We start from the raw sequence: 20,702 nt of genomic DNA on the forward strand, positions 1-20,702 counted from the left end.
GACAAGACCCCAAAGGAGGATTTCCCCATGCACCCCCTGTGTCTGCTGGGAAGACCAACAGACAGTGAATAAAAGGATCCAAAGACTCTTTGAGCCCCGCTTCCTCCCCACCCTACCAGTCATCCCCCTGTGCTACCCATGTTTCCCACAGCAGCAAAGCCCCCCTGGTGACCTCCCGCCTGCCTGGAACCTCTCCTGACAAGTCTCTATGGGGTCACCAACCTGCAAGCTCTCTGAGTCCCATTCTCTTCAGGTTTTATGGAGGTTCCCTTACGCAGGTGATGTGGTGGTGGTGTTTAATGACTGATAAAATCACCGGCCACTGGTGATGGATTCTGTCTCTAGCCTCACTTTCCTTGGGGGTCTGGGGTGAGATTGAAAGTTCTAATCCTTTAATCACAGAGTTGGTTCCCCTGGCAACCAGCCCCATCCTTAGTTGACCCGGAGGCTCCCCCAAAGTCATCTCATTAACATAGCAAAAGGCTCCTTCCCAGCTCTTTTCACTTAGGAAATGCCTAGGGTTTGGGGAACTCTGTGCTAGGAACCAAAGAAAGACAAAAGATATACTTTTAATTACAAATCACAATGTCACATATAGTGACCCCCAGAGAAGAGAATTTTGTTTGAGTGCTCAATCATGTCAGACTCTTTGAGACCCCTTGACTGGAACTTGCCAGGCTCCTCTGTCCATGGAATTTTTCAGGCAAGAATACTGGAGTGAGTTGCCATTTCCTCCTCCGGGGGATCTTCCCCACCCAGGGATTGAACTTGGGTCTCCTGAGCCTGCTACATTGGCAGGCAGATTCTTTTGCCACTGTGACACCTGGGAAGTCCCCCAGACCTGCCTGTTTATGTAGATGTAGTGAGAAACCCAGGCCCAGATCAGGACTGGATCCTTGGAGGGAGCTAGTCCTTGCTCCTTTGTTTCAGCTCAGAAACACTGTCCTGGTGGTCTATCTCTCTGCTTCAGACCAAATTATGTCCCCATCACCCAGATTCGTTTGTCGAAGCTCTAACACCTAATGTATTAGAAGATGTATTTGGAGATGCGGCTTCTGAGAAGGTAGTTGGGGTTCACTGAAGTCCCAAGGGCGAGGGCTGATCCCATAGGAGGCATCCGTGTAAGAAGAGGGGGCTTCCCTGGTGGCTCAGACAGTAAAGAATCTGCCTGTGATGCAGGAGACCTGGGTTCCATCCCAGGGTCGAGAAGATTCCCAGGAGGAGGAAATCCCCATTCTAGTATTCTTGCCTAGAGAATCCCATGGACAGAGGAGCCTAGAGGGCTTCAGTCCATAGGGTTGCAAGGAGTTAGACACAACTGAGCGACTAATACTTTCTATTAAGAAGAGAGACCAGAGAGGTGGTTCTCTCTGCCATGAAAACATACAGCAAGAAGCCGGCCGTCTTCATGAAGGGAGGTGAGCCCTCTCCTAGAATGGCACCTCTAGCCTCCAGACTGTGAGACCCCATATTTCTGTTGGTTAATCCACCAGCACCAGGAGTCTAGTCCAGGCCCCTCTTCAATCTCTGCCCTGAGAGCTCCTGGAGCCATCAGAGATACTGTGTGACTAACTCACCCGTCACTGCCATCGCTGGGCTGCGAGGCGCTCCTGCTCTGAGGGGAGTCCAGCTGTTGGATGATCTGCACCGTCGCTGCCTTAGAAGCTCCTTTGTTTGTTGCAAGGGTGGGTTGCCGGGTGGGGTGGGGGTCTGCAGGATCTCTGTGCTGCCCACCAGAGCAGGCAGACATCTAGGACAGTCTTGTGATGCTGCTTCTCTTTCCCACACACACGAGACCTCACCTCCAGCCTGCTGGCACATCTTCCTCTTTTCCTCCAGCATATGGTGTTCAGAAGACAACAAGTCTGCCAAGACATCGCGGATCCCTCCACGGGTGAGATGGCTTCCCCACAGCTGGAGATGCCGCTCTCCATGTGGCCTGTTGACAGATGGCCTGGGGGTGGGGGTGGGTGCTGGGAACCAGGCTTCCGTGTGGAAGCCTAGCAGATGCCTCATGCCCCTTTTCATGTTGGTGTTATCTGCACTCAGCCTGGGGAGCTGCTCAGGCTGTGATTACCGCAAACCTCGTTCCAGAACAATCCCCTATCCATCCAGACGGGGCAGCAGGGACAGCCTCGTGTGCACTGGGGAAGAGGTATGGACAGGTCTGTCTCCATGGCCAGGGTCCAATGTGCTCCTCCTGTGAGGCTGGGTTTGCACACATGTCTAGAGCAGGGTTTCCATTGCCCTCCCCTCTGAACATGTCTCCAGCCCCTGGCTGCTGGTGTGGGAAGGACAGGTGTCAAGAGGAGACCGTGGCAGGATTACGTCGCATCTCAGGTAGAAGGCGATGGACAGTTCTTGGCACCAGCACCTCGGGGGCCTGGGGGCTGACTGGGAAAGCCCAAGGACTTTCACGACCTGCCAAGGAGTGCTGAGGTCCTGGTTCTTGGCGACACTGAGGCACTGAGGCCAGGCTCCTCCCAGGGTGTGTTGGGGGGTCTGATGGGGTGTGTGCTTTGGCTTTGCCACCTTGCCATTCTTGAGAAAGAATCTGAGAAGAAAGAAGCCTCATGTTGATGTATAGCAGAGATAATACAGCATTTTAAAGCAATTATCTTTGAATTAAAGATAAATAAATTTTTTTAAAAAGAAGGATGCCTGAACCCTGCTGGGCTAGAATTGTTGAGGCAATCTGAGCCCAGGTTGGAAAAGAATTTCCAGCCACACAGCATTTCAGAAGGCAGTCAGTTTACTAAGAACAAAGAGCAGAGATAAAATGGGCACTGTGAACGCAGCGGGCCAACAATTCCTGACAGACCAGGGAGACTTGACTGGTTTTGTGAGTTAATAACCAAATTTTATAGCCTCAAGACAGAAAATTCCTGCTGGAAGGTTGGCATTAGGGGATTGGTTGGGGTGCTATAGAGTGTTTACAGGAGTGGGCATCTTTGCCTAATTGAGAGTCAAGAAGCCTGCTAGTGATGATCAGGGGACTTTTGGCAATGGTTACAAAGGTGCTCAGTCAGCGTCAGCTACACCTGTGGCCTTGGGGGCAGGACTCAACAAGGAGGGAGGAGATGCCACTCCGAGCCAGATAAGGATGGAGACAAGGGAGGGAAAGAATTCTTTACAAGGCTAAGCAGAAGGTCCTGGGGGTGGACAGGGGGTGGGGTGAGAATCAAGCCTGGCTCTGGTTTCTGGCTGAGGTCCCTGACAGGTGAGAAGCAGAGAGAAACAGGACCCCAGAGGCTGGCAGGATCAACCCTGTCTACCTCTGCTGCCTAGACGAGGTGAGAACCTGGTGCCAGCATCCTCTTCCAATCTGGGCTTAGCCAAGAAGCCCTGTTTCCCTCAGGTGGCTTCCCAGGAGGGTACCGGGAGGGCTGTGTGTTATGAGCAGAGAATCAAGGTGCCAGAGAATTTACCTGTCCTTCTGGGTGTTATTTAGGGATGTTACCAGGAGCAAAGAGATATTATCAGAGGATATTACGGAACACAGGGCAAGCCCCATGAGGGAACGAGAGGAAACAGAGAGATTTACATATAAGTCATTCAGGGAAGACTTCCTGGAGGAAGTGACTCCCCAGCTCAGTGTGGCTGGGTGTGTAAGAGTCGGAAAAGGCGGAAGTACACTTCATGCAAGTGAAATATCGTCAACACAGCATGCTCAAAGGGGTGGGAAGGCAGTAAGAGGCAGAGGTTATTCCACCCTGCATGCAATCCTCAGGGGCCTGCATAAAGGAAAAGGGCTTTTGAGCATACCTCCAAGGCCATCTCCTAGAGGAATGAAGTCCACTAGGGTCCTATCTACCCACCAAGGTCAAGGGCAGATTGCTGGGGCCCTTCCTCTTCAGGTGAAATACTCCCTGTGGCTCAGGGATGAAGGCCTTTTCTGTTTCTCTCTTTCTCAGCTGCCAAAGGAAGGCCCCTAATGATACTTGCTTCCATCACTGTAATCAAAAATGAACTTTAGGCAACTTTCTCTCTGTGTAATTTCTCTAGCTTTGCAGACAAGCTAATTTACAGTGGAGCAAATGTCAGCGATATATCACGGCCTCCTTTTCTCTGTCTTGGAAGGCTGGGCTCGGAGGCCAGGGGCTTAAGAACAGATGTATAGAAGTCAGCAGGCTGGTGGAAGGAGATGATTAGGATAGTGTCCAGGAGAACAGAGAGGAGGGAGGAGGGATTTCATCTCACTCTCCCTTTAAAATGGTACAGACAGGCTCAGAGAGGAAAGCAGAGAGATTTTTGAAAGGTCAGAGCTATAAAAACAGTAAGAGCCTAATTCAGGGCTTTTGCAATTTTTAGAATATTTTATAGAAATCAGAAAGGAAAGTCTTCTGTGTCCATGGAGTCCCTTGGAACAAAGGAGCTGGGTGGTTAGTATTGGGGTTCGGTTATCGTTCATTTGCTCTTCATTCTTTTTCCAGTAGACACTTCTTGGCCCTGGCAGGAGGTAGCCTTGTGTGGTGGAGTGAGCTGTGGGTTAACCACGTACCATATGGCTTTACCGTATGAGCAAGGTACTTAACCCCTGTGAGCCTCACTTTCCTTATTTTCTTTCAACAACCTGATGACTGGTCAACACTTTTTGAGTTGTTGTAAGCTGGTTCACCATGATGATTGCTTCCCCCAGACCACCTCTTGTAATCCTTACAGTAACTCTGTGAAGTGAGCGCCATTTCTCCCATTTTTCAGGGAAGGAAACTGAGGAGCAGTGAGATTAAAATAACTTATCTCTAACATCACTTAGAGGTAACTTGAGAGAACCAGGTAGCCTGGTTCCAGATTTAAGAAACTTATCACTGAGCTAGTAGGATATTTTTATTACAGGCAGTGATGCTTGCCTCAGACAGAGGTGGGGGATTAGAGCAGATGATGTGCATAAAGCACCCAGCACAGGTCCTAGAATAGAGTCAACAGTGGATGGATAGTGACGATGATGATGATGGTGATGATGGTGATGACAATGATGATAATGACAATGATGGTGGTGGTGACAATCAAAGTGAAAATGATGGTGATGATGGTTGTGACGGTGACATTGGTAACGATGGTGATGATGTAGCATGACGGTGGTGATAAAGATGGTGATGATGGTGGTGATGATGCTTATGATACCCATGAAAAAGTGCCAAGTCTTCTGACAGTTGCCTGGGATACTGAGAAGGAAAATGTAACCTATGATGACAGGAAAGTCTGGTGAAAAAAAAAGAAAACTCAATGTCCAAATAATCATTTCAATAACCATATGACAGAGAATGGAACTTTATACCAGGTCGGTGGCCATGGATGTGTGGAGAAGTTGTATGGTTGGGATAAATGTTGGAGGCAAAGCCAATGGTGCATGTTAATGGGCTGGATGAGGACATGAGGACAGAGCTTCTTTAACTTTGCACTGTAACATTTGGGGCTGGATCATTCTTAGTTGTCTGAGGTGGAGGGGGCTATCCTGTGTATTGTTGTATTTGAGCAGCACCTCTGACCTCTGTATACAAGATGCCAATAGCACGTTTTCTCTGTCATGACAACACAATTGTCTTCAGACCTTGCCTGATATCCTCTGGCGGGGGAGGCACCCAGTTGAGAACCACTAATGTAGGGAAAGAATAGAATTGGTGATAGTTCCTGGACCTTTGATTTGAGGAGTTGGGTGCATGGCGCTGTCATTTTCTGTAAGGGAATTTTTGTCTCTTTTGTTCACTGCAGCGTCCCACCACCTAGAACCATGCTTGCCTGTAGAAGGTACTCAATGGGCTTTTGTTGAATGAATGATTGACTGAATGGAGGAAGGCTGGGGGAATAATAGTTTCTGTTTTGTTTTCTATTTTGTGTGTGTGTTGGGGGAAAAATGATTTTGCTTTAGGCAAAGTAAGTTTGAGATGTCTCAAATGTCCCAATGCAAATATTGAGTTGTCAGTTAAACATAGAAGACTCGAGCCTCTGGAAGACATCAAGAGATAAATCCTGGGAGTCATCAGCATGTCCACAGTGTCTAAACTCTCTGGGACTATCTGAGGTCTCCTAGGGCAGAAGAGAAACACAGAGAAGAAAAGAGAGAACAGGGAAGACTCTTGAAGAGTCAAAAACATAGGATTTAGGGAGACAATGAGCAACATGTTTCAGAGATGGAGGTGACGGTGGTCAGGAAGATGCAGGAAGGACAAGGTTAGGGAGATGTTCTAGGAGTTGAGAGAATGATATATTGAAAGGAGGAAGTGGACAGCATGTTGAGTTCTGCCTAGAGGAGGAGTTGTCGAAACAGGGATGTAGCCATTGGAGTTAGATCCATGGAGTCCAGGGTGGCTTGGGCATAAGCCAGTCCAGCAGGATGGAGAAGACAGAAGCTCTTTCACAAGGAGTTCCAGAGACATCTGGCCTGGGGGCAGGAGAGGGCCTGGAAAGGTTTGCTACAAGTTTGCCAAGAAGAGGAGTAGTGAAAGAAAAGAAATGTGGGATATAAGGACATATGAAACATATTCTGACATTTGTTAGAGCAGAAAGGAAGACTTTGTTCAAGACTATTGCAACAGAGAAGGGAATACAACTCCAGGGACAAGTGGGAATTTATAGCTAATGGGAAGAATAGGGGATCAGAATGGGGTGCATGGAAAATTACTGAGAGGAGCAGTTAAGGTTAACATATTCTTGCTAAATCTGACTTAAGTGGATTCATGATAAGGCAGAACAAGGTCAAGACCTAGTCAAGAAGGGGGCTCAGTTCAGTTCAGTTCAGTCGCTCAGTCGTGTCTGACTCTTTGCGACCCCATGAACCGCAGCATGCCAGGCCTCCCTGTCCATCACCAACTCCCCGAGTCCACCCAAACCCATTTCCATCGAGTCAGTGATGCCATCCAGCCATCTCATCCTCTGTCGTCCCCTTCTCCTCCTGCCCTCAATCTTTCCCAGCATCAGGGTCTTTTCCAATGAGTCAGCTCTTTGCATCAGGTGGTCAAAGTATTGGAGTTTCAGCTTCAACATCAGTCGTTTCAATGAACACCCAGGACTGATCTCCTTTAGGATGGACTGGTTGGATCTCCTTGCAGCCCAAGGGACTCTCAAGAGTCTTCTCCAACACCACAGTTCAAAAGCATCAATTCTTCGGTGCTCAGCTTTCTTTACAGTCCAACTCTCACATCCATACATGACCACTGGAAAAACCATAGCCTTGACTAGACAGACCATTGTTGGCAAAGTAATGTCTCTGCTTTTTAATATGCTGTCTAGGTTGGCCATAACTTTCCTTCCAAGAATTAAGTGTCTTTTAATTTCATTGCTGCAATCACCATCTGCAGTGATTTTGAAGCCCAAGAAAATAAAGTCAGCCACTGTTTCCACTGTTTCCCCATCTATTTGCCATGAAGTGATGGGACCAGATGCCATGATCTTAGTTTTCTGAATGTTGAGCTTTAAGCCAACTTTTTCACTTTCCTCTTTCACTTTCGTCAAGAGGCTCTTTAGTTCTTCTTCACTTTCTGCCATAAGGGTGGTATCATCCGCATATCTGAGGTTATTGATATTTCTCCCGGCAATCTTGATTCCAGCTTGTGCTTCCTCCAGCCCAGTGTTTCTCATGATGTACTCTGCATATAAGTTAAATAAGCAGGGTGACAATATACAGCCTTGACATACTCCTTTTTCTATTTGGAACCAGTCTGTTGTTCCGTGTCCAGTTCTAACTGTTGCTTCCTGAGCTGCATACAGGTTTCTCAAGAGGCAGGTCAGGTGGTCTGGTGTTCCCATCTCTTTCAGAATTTTCCACAGTTTATTGTGATCCACACAGTCAAAGGCTTTGAAGCCAACTAAATTTGGTCAAGAAAGGAGTCTTTGTCAAGTGTCACAGGTAGGGTTTTGAAGGAGGGAGACCCTGGAGCATGTTCTTACACCATGGGCATGGCCATGGAGACCTCTGCCTCTTCTGGTGCAGATCCTTAGGGGCACAGCATCCAGCAGGCCAGAGAAAAAGAGAGAGGGTCAGAGGGTGGCCCCTGGCTCTGGACTGTTGCTCTGGCTCTCAGTTTTTCCACAAGGGAAGCCACAGATGGGCTTCGCTCCCTGCTAAGCCCCTAATCATAATTTTGGCCTTTAGCCCAAGCTTCACTAATCACCACATCCCTGTGCCTTGACTCCCCACTAGCCCAAGGCAGGCCATGGGGGATCCACTAATCCAGCCCAGTAAGTGGACAGTGCACATGGCGGTGCCAGCCCAAACAAGAAGATGGGAGCTCCTGCATCTTAACAACGTCCCTGCACCCTCCCACCTTCCAGTATGGTGGTTGTGGATATGCTTTCCTCTCTAGGATAGTGATTGTCCCCCAGCCAAGAGACGTCTCTCAATTCACCTTTGGGTATGGAGGGAAGGGCCTTAGGTGACCTTCCTCATAGTCAGCCCCTGACACTTGCAGAATCATTGGTCACAAGATCGAATTGATCCAAAGGCTGAGTTGTCCTATTGACAAAGGTGCCAATAAAAATGCGAGTTTGGGGCTTGCTGTTGGTCTGGTGTCTGGGATAGGAATGAAGCCCTCAGTGAGGTGTCTGCACATGATCAGTGCTCAATACACACTTGGAGCTGTTGCTATTTTTGTTTTCTTGCTTCTGAAATCCCATCACTTGACTCCAAAGGCATGAGTCATTTATCAGCGCAGTTTCCTAATACTCTGCAGTCAATAGCCTCAGTATAAATACATCTTTTCCTAGGATTCTAGAGGGCATGGTTAAGGACCATGGTAAGTGACGTAAACATGGGGGTTGTTGGAAAAGAACGAAATGAGAAGAGGTATTTAGGGAAGGGTAGTCTGATGGTAGAGGTTAGAATGGCTCACACAGAAAGAGAATGAAGCAGGAGGTTCGTTGTCCTCTTCCCTTCTGACCACTTGAGAAAAGGCTTTGGCTGAGACTCTATGTTTCTGAAGAGTTCACTAGGGAGGCACCGAATCAAGGGAGGGTGTGAGATAGGATGTCATCATCTCTTTTGTGGCACATGCTGTAGATTCATTTCAGTCTCACCACTTAGAATTGTTCATCCTTCTACCTTACATCCACCTATCCATCCATCTACCCACCCGTTCATCCACCCATCCATCCATCCATCTAACTATTCATCCATTCATTTGAGATCCAGGTATAGGAGGGGCTGGTTTCTCCCAAGGTCTCTCTCCTTGGCATGTAAACAGCTGTCCCTGTGTCCTCACATAGTCATCCCTGTGCTGTCTGTGTCCTGATATTTTCTTATAAAGACACTAGTTCTGTTGAATTAGGACCCATCCACATGACCTCATTTTACTGTAATCACCTATTTAAGGGCCCTTTTTTCCCAGTCTGCATTCTGAGGTCCTAGGGTAACCAGAACATCAACACATGAATGTTGGAGGGAACACAATTCAGCCTGAAACTCCTTCTGTGTGTTTTGAGCAAACAGTGACTGGCTCTTTAGCCAATGTCTTTCCCAGAAATAGGGCTTCTCAGGTGGCTCAGTGGTAAAGAGTCCACCTGCTATGCAGGAGATGCAGGTTCAATGCCTGGTTGGGGAATATTCCCCGGAGCGGGCAATGGCAAGCCATTCCAGTATTCTTGCCTGGGAAATCCCATGGGCAGAGGAGCCTGGTGGGCTACAGTCCCTGGGGTCGCAAAGAGTCAGATATGACTGACCATGCACAAATGCATGCATTCCTGGAGATAAAGATTGTTATTTGGATATTTTAAAAATAAGGTGATTACTCTTTGGAGCTCTTTCAGGAGACTGGGGCAAGAGACCCCTTTATGGAAAGATCTTGTGATAAACGTGAACACTGAAGCAAAGTGGAGATTCCCAGAGCTGATGTTCACCTTACAAACAACAGGCACCAAGTAATCAATTGTTGGATAAAAACGAATCACACTTCTGACTGTTTTTTATTGATGAAGACTGCTTTTTGTTTATTTATAGACAGAAGCTCCTCCAGAAGAAAAGTGATGTCGTTCACGTCCCCATCTTTATGAATGGTCGATAGTTTTGCCATCACTTATTTGTCTTGCTAATGACCTCAGAAGGACAGAGAATACACTATAATTTCATGTATTTTGTGTTGCATAAGTTTGTATGGGGGCTTTTCTGAAATGCCCCACACCCAACTCTTCATAAATTTAAACGTTCTTTCAAAGAGGCTTCCACTCTTGGATCCAGAAATTGGCATTGTCAACATCTGTTTCTTCATGGCACAGTCACCTGCTGGGAAAGTATGTGGTGAGGACTATGACCCACCTAGAGAACTCTGACTTTTATCCTGCTCCTGGGAGGAAACTCCTAACCTTGTGGAATTCCCTGAGGGATGAGAGTGTATTTGCTTTTCACACAGGACTCATCCTCATCATATCTGATAGTCTCCTAATTTCACAACTCAGGATGGGACCCTGTGCTAACAGATGACTCAGAATGGGCCTGGCCACACCAAGGAGACCCATCACATGATTAGAAGGTGGGGCTCAGGACACAAGGGATCAGCCTGACCTCCCAGAAGAGGAAGGGAGCTGGGGATGGAGTCCAACCATATGGCTGATGACTCAATCACTCTACATAATGAAACCCCAGTTAAACTCTGGACACAGACACTGGACTGAGCCTCCCGGGTGGTGATACTTGGTGTTCATCGTCACAGGTGGCACTGGAGGGCTGAAACATCCAGAGGACATGGCGGCTTCACATGGGGACCCTCCCTGGCCCTGTACATCTCTGCCTTTGGCCATTTCTATGAGCATCCTTTCATTATCTAACATCTGTACTTTCCAGATTTCTGTGACTTGTTCTAGCAAATTATTTAGCCTGTGAGGGGCAGTGGGATCCCTCAAATTTGTAGAGGGTGCTTTGCTGTGAGAGTGTCTCTGGAGAGCTTGAACTTTCAGTGGTGTTTTCAGTGAGAGTGGTCTCATGTAGAAAGTTCCTTCAGACAGTGCAGTGTGGCCATACTCTTTTGAAATAATTCTCTTTGATTTATTTGTTGTTTATTCACACACACACATCACTTGTTACTAACAACTGATGCATAGGTTCACAAAAATGAAAAGTTGTGATGATAAAACACTGAAAGGAGGCATTTAATTACTGTGCCATATTGACCTACATTCCATATGCATCTATCCATGCATCTATTCAACATTTTTTGAGGACCAGTCTATGACAAGGACACAGCTGGATGGGTGTCCATGCTCAAGGGAATGAGGCATGGCTCAACCCCTGAAATTTGAGCGTTTATAGAGGAGTTACATATTTCTATCACCCTCTCTAGACTCACTGCAAAGTGTAATAATATATATTATGATGTATTTATTTTGAATCTTGTAGCTATATTCATCTATAGCTCTAGTTTGTGGTACTTTATAATAGCAGCCCAGGAAAATAACACAGGAGGAAAACAATGTATGTATTATTTTGGCTCCCTAAAACCTCAATAACAGGCTCCTTAGATAAATCTGGATCTCATTTAGATAAAGAGTTCAGGTTTCCAATATTCCACTGCTTCTCATGTGCCTGTCCCAGATTGCATCCATGGTGGGGCTGCTGTGGCTCCTTGCATCAACTCTTGTCTCCCCTCAAAGTCCCCTAGAGCAGAAAGGTCATCCATGCACTGCACAGCCTACATATAGCAGGCAGTAGGGATACCCCTGCAGCTCCATAGAAGTTTGGTTTTAGGGTTATAGGCTTAGTCCTGATGTGTCAAGAAAGCGACAACAAAAACAACATTCTCTTGGCAACTTCTCAGTTTCCCCTCTCTTGTTTTGCTGAAGAGTTTTCATAAACTCAGTTCCCAGCCACAGTGCTGACTGAAGGACTTTGTGTTCCCTAGTTCTGGTTCCCTGGGGCAAGACACCCTCTGGCTTGATCTTAGAGTTGGGAGGCTGCAGAACAGGATCTTAGGGGAGATGCAAATGACATTTATAATGTTGTATCTACTTACACCCTTCTTTATATGCACACATTCTGAGTGTCTGTATGTTCAGTCACTAAGTCATATCTGACTCTTTGTGACCCCGTGGACTGCAGCATGCCAGGCTTCCCTGTCTTTTGCTATCTACCAGAGTTTGCTCAAACTCATGTCCATGATGCTATCTAATCATCACCTCCTCTGAGTCAGTGATGCTATCTAACCATCTCATCCTCTGCCACTCCCTTCTCCTTTTGCCTTCAATCTTTCCTAGTGTCAGGGCCTTTTCCAATGAATCAGCTCTTCACATGAGGTGGCCAAAGTATTGGAGCTTCAGCTTCAGCATCAGTCCTTCCAATGAATATTCAGGGTTGATTTCCTTTAGGATTGATTGGTTTGATCTCCTTGCAGCCCAAGGGACTCTCAAGAGTCTTCTCAAGCACCGTGATTTGAAAGCATCAATTCTTCAACAGTCAGCCTTCTTTATGGTCCAACTCTCACATTCATATGTGACTACTGGAAAAACACACATTCTGTGTGTATCCTCTCGGAACAGAAGTGGGATCAGGACCACGGACAGCAGCACAACCCCAGGATGAGCAGTCATCCTTCTGTGGAAGCTTGGATGATTTTGACTAAAAGGAATAGAAGAGCTTCACAATAAGATGAGTTTAAATAATCAGATATTATTTGTTATCTTATAAAATATGCAATCGAGGGACAAGTGGCTCCAGACTCTGAGATTTCAGGGTCATGATTATCAAAGGCCCGGAAGTGTATCCTCTTCTGCTTGCCATTAACTGCAAGCTGGGCATATCACCCCTCCAGGGATGGAGACCAGCTGCAGTGATTCTGGCATTACAGGATAACCTGAGCCACTCTGGCCATATTTCTTCTCCCCGCCCCTTAAACTAGGGAGGAAAATGCTCCCCCTAAGCCTGTTGTAAACATTTCCTAAACCCCACTAGCCACATTGAATCACACTTCTGTGCCGGTCCTTGACAATGCGGGAAACTGGCTCAGACCAAACACGTCTCCATCCTGGGGGGCAGAAAACCTCCCTATGCCTGAGTGTGTGGCTGCAGAGGGCTCTACTATAGAAAGAATGGAATGTGACCCTTGGGAAGGAAGACATGTGTCAGCCAGTGAGAAACCATTTTATCATGCTTTGACATGGAAACAAGGCAGAGACAGGCAAACAGATGCAGCAAAGCCTTCAGAGTCAGGTTTCTCTTTTAGGATTTGGACCTGGGATTGTAATCTAGACTTTTAAGGCTCTGACAACCCAGTGTCCACCTTCTCCATAGAGCACATGTAGTAACTTGGTTTCTGTCACCTGCAAACCAAAGGATTCTACTCACAGCAATAAGATCAAAGACGGCAACTGTTGGAGTATATTAGAGTCCTAGGAAGAGTTCTAGGTTGGTGGCCAGGGTTTGGGGACTAGAAACTGGTTTTGTTTCCATCAAGATGCTTTCTTGTTTCCATTTAGCCCGGTGTCCTGATCTCCCACATGAGGTGGTCTTCCTTGTAGCTCAAGGAACAGAATACCTGGGGCCCGCTGAGTCCTATTGGCTCATCACCTTGGCCCAAGATGCAGATGCTTCCACTTCCACTCTGCAGAAGTGTCCCAGGGCCACAGTGACAAAATGCAACATGCTGGGCAGCTCAGAACATCAGAAATCTACTGTCTCACAGCTCTGGAGGCTGGAAGTCTGAGCACAATAGGGAAGAACCTCTGTGTTCTATCACAAATTCATCACTAAAGGGATGTTGCCTCTAAGCCTCAATTATACATAATGGCCCATTTCTTGGAACCATGCCTCTCAGGTCATGAGTATTAAGCTAAAATACCTTTGTTAATTCACAGGAAACATCCTGACCAGGCCCACTTATGAATGGCTGCAGGAAGGAAGAAATCATGTTCAGGGAAATAAACTGATGTTGGTGGGCATCTGAAGGCTATACTCCCATGAAGGGAGACTCTTCCAACCACTTTTGTGTAAAAAGTTAGAATTCTGTGCACACTACCACCATCTACCTTTTCATGGCAACACCTTGTTTCTACCGCTTGCTGATTTTTTCAGGTGTTCAAGCACTGTACCTCTTCCCATCAATGCTGCTCAGATGATAAAGAATCTGCCCGTAATTCAGGAGACCCAGGTTCAATCCCTGGATTGGGAAGATCCCTGGAGAAGGGAATGGCAACCCACTACTGTATTTGCCTGGAGAATTCCATGGACAGAGGAGCCTGATGGGCTACAGTCCATGGGGTCTCACAGAGTCGGACATGACCAAATGACTAACACTTTCAACAAAGCTGCAAAGAAGGTATTGGTAACAGACTGAAAGAGTGGACTGGACTAGCGTGCTGGTGCAGCATGTGACCTCAGGAAAATTCTGTTAACCTCCGTGCTTCTGTGTTCTTGTCTGCAAAGTGGGGACCTTATAGCATTGCTTGAAATATGGGGCCATTTTGAAGATTAAAAACATATATATTTCATTTAGGGTGGAACCTAGGTTAATTTCTACTACTTTATGTTTCTTTGTTCAATGTTTTGTGAGTACTTTCCCTGTGCCAAGCACAGTTCCTGGTGAAAAAGACAGTTATGAACAGAAGACAGAGTCCTGCTTTTACGGAGTTGGCATTCATTTAACGGGAGACAGAATATAAGCAAAATATAAATGGAAGATATGCAACGTCAATGTCATGCGTGCTGTGGGAAATCATGGTGGAGGGGGAGACGTGCTCCCATGTAGGGTGGGGCTGGGCTCAGCGCTGCAACCACATGCAGAGGTGAGGAAGTGATTCATCTATCGGTCAGGGTGGGGTGCGTTACATTAATCCCCCATCTATGTTTCTTATTGGTGCCGTGTGTGTCTACCCATGTCAGTTTTCTTCTGTGTCATCCGTCCTCCAGAATCAGAGTCATGAATCACCTCCATCTGGGGCATTTCTGGAATTGTGGCCACAAGAAAAGAAAAGAGCCCATCGCTGTTGCTCCTTCTCAGACGGGAAACAAGCCATGCTGCTCATGTTTCACTAGACAGACAGACATCACAGTGGCCAGAGATGCGCCTCCTTCCTGGGCAGGGGTAGATGTACCTGCAAGCAAGGACACAGCCGACCAGGCATGGTTGAAGAAGGAGTTAAAGGAGGTGATGGCAAGAGCCCATTCTCAGCTGTGAAAACCAAGGAACCGTGAGGTTGAGTGACTTGGGCTTGCTTACCCTGCCAATCTGTAAAGCATGTTGGCCACATGGCCCTGATGACTGTGGGGGCTGGGGTGGGGACATGGTGCACACATGGATCCCTCTCACTTCTTTGAAGTATCCCCTGCAAAGCGGGGCTGGTCTCTGAGAAGGCCAGGGCTGGGTCTTGTTTCCTCTCTTGCTGAGTTTTCCAGCCACCACACAGGCTACAAGGAAGCCATGTTTTCCCCCTCTTTTCCAGCGGTCATTCCCCTATGCCCAGGCTGAGCTGGGTTCCCCACTCCCAGGCAAGCTGGTTCACAGGCTTCTGGGGAAGGGCCACATGGTGCTGATGGCTGGCACTGCCTGAAGCCTTGTGGGCTCAGGCTCCAGGCTCGGGTCAGGCAAAGCACAGGAGAGCAGAGAGGGGGCTGTCCTTCCCTCTACTCCCCCCACCATGACATATAGCACAGCTGCCAGGCATCCTGCCAGGCTGGACCAGAGCCCTGCTCCTTACCTGTCTTCTCCTCACCTCTACACTTCCCCACCTTCTACAAGCAAAACTGGCGTGGTAGGGTCAGTGATGAGGGAGGGATTTTTTAACCCTTCTGGTGCCCAATGCTTCATTAGTTTTGTCTCCTTGTCCAACTTCTCATGTGAATCCAGTGGAAAGCACAAGATGGGAGGGGGATATGGTGGGGGGTAAAGAGGTTGTTAGGAACATAGAGAAACAAGATGGAAAGCTTCGCATTCCTAAAAGAAGCAAACAGAACAAAAAACAACAACGAACTTGACTGGGAACTGTTTGTCCTAAATCTGCTTTCCCAGCTCTGTGGTCAGCTGGAGACAAGGCCTCTAACTGAGCTGCCTCCCTCCTCCCCTCCCTTCCATCCCTAAGAGTATCTTTCAGGAGCATGCACCTGTTCTAGAAAAATGGTAGAAGGTGGTGCAGATCCTATACCTGAGAGTGAAAATATTAACAGTGACCTCATGTTGGTTGGATTCTAATCCTGTTCTTTACACAGAGAGTTTCATTTAATGCCCCTATTTCAGAAAGGAGGGGTTGATCCTCTGAGGGTGTCACTTGCCTTGGGAGTGGGAGTGAAGCATTCTGTATTTGACCCATGTGCATGACTCCAAACCATGCTCCCAGCCACTCCTGCTGTGATTCCCAAAGAAAGACTTTCGAGGGTGGCTTAGGCTGAGTTAGCAATTTGTTGGGACCCCATAGTTCTTTTCCCATTTCAATAAAAATCTCGTTTTGCTGCTCCTAATGCTTGAGTCTGCTGTCACTTCATCCCCTGTCTCCCACATTTGCTTGGTCCTTGAGAATTCCTCCATCTGTGGCACAAGCCAGTGGTTCCCAGCGATGGCAGTAAGTGGACAACTTGGCCTGCTTTGAGACCTTGTTTGTGTGTCAATCTTCTAAGCACTTCTCAGCTAGTAGGCTCTGCTCTCTGTCTGCTCTTCTGGCTGAGATCAAGGGTGCTGGTGACTAGGAACAGACTGTCCTCCCTCTTGCTCTTTGCCTGGATGGATGTGCTGAGCCCTGGCTTCCCCTTCATCTCCCTGAGCATGCTTTCCTAGGGCTACCTCAAAGGTATCAAAATCCCTTTTGGGACTGAGCCCCCTGGGGTCCCATTGCTGTATCCAGCCCCCTGATAATTTGTTAATTTTGCTTTCTGCCCACCCAGCTTAGCACTTCTATGAGCAGGAACCAAGAATCCCTTTCCCCTAAAGCCACAAGGTCCAACTTTCACACTTGCTAATTATTCAAAGCAAAGCAGATGGCTAGTCTGTTGTGTTCCCCAACACACCCTTCTTGCAGGCCTCATGCCCAGTGAGTCATGCTGTATAGCCAACATGCCTGTCAGGCCACAGACTCCAGTTCTTCATCCCTACTTCATTGGTGCCCTGAGTGCCACCACTCTACAGAAAGTTCTGATTCTAGAATTGTCCCAACACTGGGAATAAGGTGCATATGTCCCTTCCCATGACTGCTTTTTAACATTGTACTGAAAGTCTTAGCCAATGCAATAAGATAAGAAAAGGAAATCAAGGGTATACGTATTGAAAAGGAAAAAGTGAAGCTGTCTTTGTTCACAGATGACATGGTTGTCTTTGTAGAAAATGCGAAAGAAGGAACAAAAAAAATCTTTTGGAACTAATGAATGATCATACAAGGTTTATACCCAAAAGTCAATCATTTCCCTATATGCCAGCAGTGAAATTAAAAACACATTACTGTTTCTATCAGCATTCCCCAAAATGATATACTTAGGTATAAATCTAACAAAATTTGTACAAGACTCATAGAAAGGGAGCTACAAAACTATGATGAAAGAAGAATAAAATAAATGGATACTCCATGTTTATGGATAGAAAGACTCAATATTGTCAAAATATCTGTTCTTCCCAACTTGATCTATGGATTCAACACAATACTAAACAAAAGTGCAGTAAATTATCTGTAACTATTGACAAAGTGATTCTAAAATTTATATGGAGAGGCAAAAGATACAGAATAGCAAACTCAATATTGAAGGAGAAGAACAAAGTCAGAGGACTGAAACAATCAGACTTTAAAACTTACTATGAGAATACAGTAATCAATACAGTGTGGGATCATGGAAAGAACAGATAAATCAGTAGGACAGAGTGAAGAGCAATAGATTCTAGAAGTAGACCCGCACATATAGTCAACTAATCTTTGACAAAGGAGTGAAGACAACCCAATGAAGCAAAGATAGTCTTTTTAGCGAATAATGCTGGAAAAACTGGACATCCTCATGTATATTAAAAAATGAATCTAGACACAGACTTTACATTCTTCACAAAAATTATAAAATGTAAAATGCAAAATTAGAAAGGAAATTAGACTAAATTTGTAAATGACTAAAAATGTAAAATGCAAAATTATAAAACTTCTAGAAGGTAACATAAGAGAAAATGCAGATGACCTTGGGTTTGGTGATGACTTTTTAGATAAAACACCAAAGCCATAATTCATAAAAAGGTAACTGATAAGATGGATTTCATTAAAATTAAAAGCCCTGCTCTGTGAAAGACAATGTTAAGAGAATTAGAAGACAAGTTCACACTGGGAGAAAATATTTGCAAAAGGGATACCTGATAAAAGACTATTATCCAAAATATACAAAGAGCACGAACTTAACAATAAGAAAATGAGGGATCTGATAGAAAAAATATGCCAAAGGCTTAAAGAGACACCTCAAAGAAGATGTAGATATGGCAAATAAGTGTATGAATAGATGCTCTTTGTCATAAGTCATCAGAGAAATGCAAATTAACACAACAAGGTAGCATTACACACCTATGAGAATGGCCAAAATCTAGAATGACAAAACCAAATTTCGGCTAGGATGTGGAGCAATAAGAACTCTCATTCATTGCTGGTGGGAATGCAACATGGTGCAGCCACTTAAAAAATAATAATTTTATTTATTATAAGACCTAGCTGTGCTAGGTCTTCATTGCTGCTTAGGCTTCTCTACTTGTGGTGAGCAGGGGCTACTCTTCATTGACATGTGTGGGCTTCTCATTGAGGTGGTTTCTCTTGTTACAGAGAGTGGGCTCTAGGGCATGTAGGGCATGTAGGCTTCAGTAGTTGCAGCACACAGCCTCAGCCGTTGTGGCTCCTGGACTCTACGGCACAGGCTCAGTAGTTGTGACATACAGGCTTAGTTGCTCCATGGCATGTGGGATCTTCCAGGACCAGGGATTGAACCCATGTCTCCTGCATTGGCAGGCAGATACTTTACCACTGAGCTACCAGGGAAGCCTTGGAAGAGCCACTTTGTGTGACAGTTTGGTGGCTTCTTGTGAAACATGCTCTTGCCATATGATCCAGCAATCCTGTTTCTTGATATTTACTCAAGTGAGTGAACTGAAAACGTGTGTCCATAGAAAAACCAGCACATGAATGTTTATAGCAATTTTGTTCATAATTGCCAAAACTTTGAACAACTGAGATGTGTTTCAGGAGGTGAACAGATAAACTGTGGCCCATCCAGACAATGAAATATTATTTAGCACTATAAAGAAATGAGCTATCAAATCATGAAAAGACATGGAGGAAACTTAAATGCATTTTACCAAGTGAAAGAAACCAATCTCAAAAGGCTACATACTACGAGGTTCCAACTATATGACATTCTTGAAAAGGCAAAACTCTGGAAACAGTAAAAAGATCAGTGGTTATCAGGATTTAGGGAGGAGGGCTGGATAAATCTGCAGAGCACAGAGTACTTTTAGGACAGTGAAGCTATCTGTATGGTACTACAATGAAGGATGCGTGTCATTTTACATTTGTCAGTACTGATACAATGTACAACACCAGACATGAATCCTAATGTAAACCATGGACACTGGGTGAGAACGGTGTGTTAGGGCAGGTTAGTCAATCAGAATAAATGTGCTGGTGGGGGATGTCAATAGTGGGGAAGGCTGTGCTTGTGGGGGAGGGGCATAAGGGTGAGCTCTGTGCTTTCTGTTCAATTATGCCATGGACCTAAAATTGCTCAGAGGACCTAACCAGACATCACTCCAAAGAAGCCATACAGACAACTAATAAATACATGAAAAGTTGCTTAACATCACTCATTATTAGAGAAATGCAAATCAAAACCACAGTGAGATATCATCTTACACCAGTCAGGATGGCCATCATCAAAAAGTCTACAAACAATAAATGCTGGAGATGGTGTAGAGAAAAGGAAACTGTCTCACACTACTGGTGGGAATGCAAACTGATACAATCACTATGGAGATTCTTTAAAAAACAACGTATAAAATGCCATATGACCCAGCAATCCCACTACTGGGTATATACCGAAAAAACTATAACTGAAAAAGATACATGTACCCCAATGTTCACTGAGCACATTTATAATAGCTAGGTCATGGAAGCAACCTAAATTTCCATTGGCAGATGAATGGATAAGAAAGTTGTGGTGCATATATACAATGAAATATTACTTCACTATAAAAGGAACGCATTTGAGTCAGCTCTAATGAGGTGGATAAACCTAGAGCCTATTATACAGAGGGAGGTAAGTTGAAAAGAGAAAAACAAATAGTTTATTAACACATATATATGGAATCTGGAAAGATGGTACTGATGATCCTATGTACAGGGCAGCAAAGGAGACACAGACGTAAAGAACAGATTTTGGACACAGTAGGAGGAGAGGGTGGGGTGATTTGAGAGAAGAGCATTGAAACATATATACATTACCATATGTGAAATAGATAACCAGTGAGAGTTTGATGTATGAAGCAGGGCACCCAAAGCCAGTGCTCTGTGACAACTTGATGGGATAGGGTGGGGAGGGAGGTGGGAGAGGGGTTCAGGATGGAGGGGACACATGTATATCTGTGGCTAATTCATGTTGATGCATGGCAAAAGCCATCACTGTATTGTAAAGTAATTATCCTGCAGTTAAAAATAAATAAATAAATTTGAAATAAAGTTTTTATTTAGAAATAAGTAGTTAAGACATTTTAGAATGAGGAAATATTCTGTCTTGATTGTGATGATGTATGAATTCATCACAGTTCATTGAAATGAAGGACTTTATTTAATAT

The 20,702-nt window shown here is 45.6% G+C and overlaps 1 long non-coding RNA gene across 1 annotated transcript; it reads left to right on the forward strand.

Annotated features, from left to right (window-relative positions):
- The first annotated feature begins 438 nt into the window (after window positions 1-438).
- LOC145505081 (uncharacterized) lies at window positions 439-16,369 on the forward strand. The gene is made up of 5 exons (XR_014052827.1): window positions 439-1,418; window positions 1,840-1,894; window positions 4,434-4,526; window positions 12,315-14,700; window positions 14,825-16,369. It is a non-coding gene; the product is annotated as an uncharacterized LOC145505081 (long non-coding RNA).
- Window positions 16,370-20,702: the final 4,333 nt, after the last annotated feature.

Source organism: Giraffa tippelskirchi, chromosome 5 (genome assembly GCF_054371585.1).
Source record: "Giraffa tippelskirchi isolate mGirTip1 chromosome 5, T2T-mGirTip1v1.2.pri, whole genome shotgun sequence".
NCBI classification, from domain to species: Eukaryota; Metazoa; Chordata; class Mammalia; order Artiodactyla; family Giraffidae; genus Giraffa; species Giraffa tippelskirchi.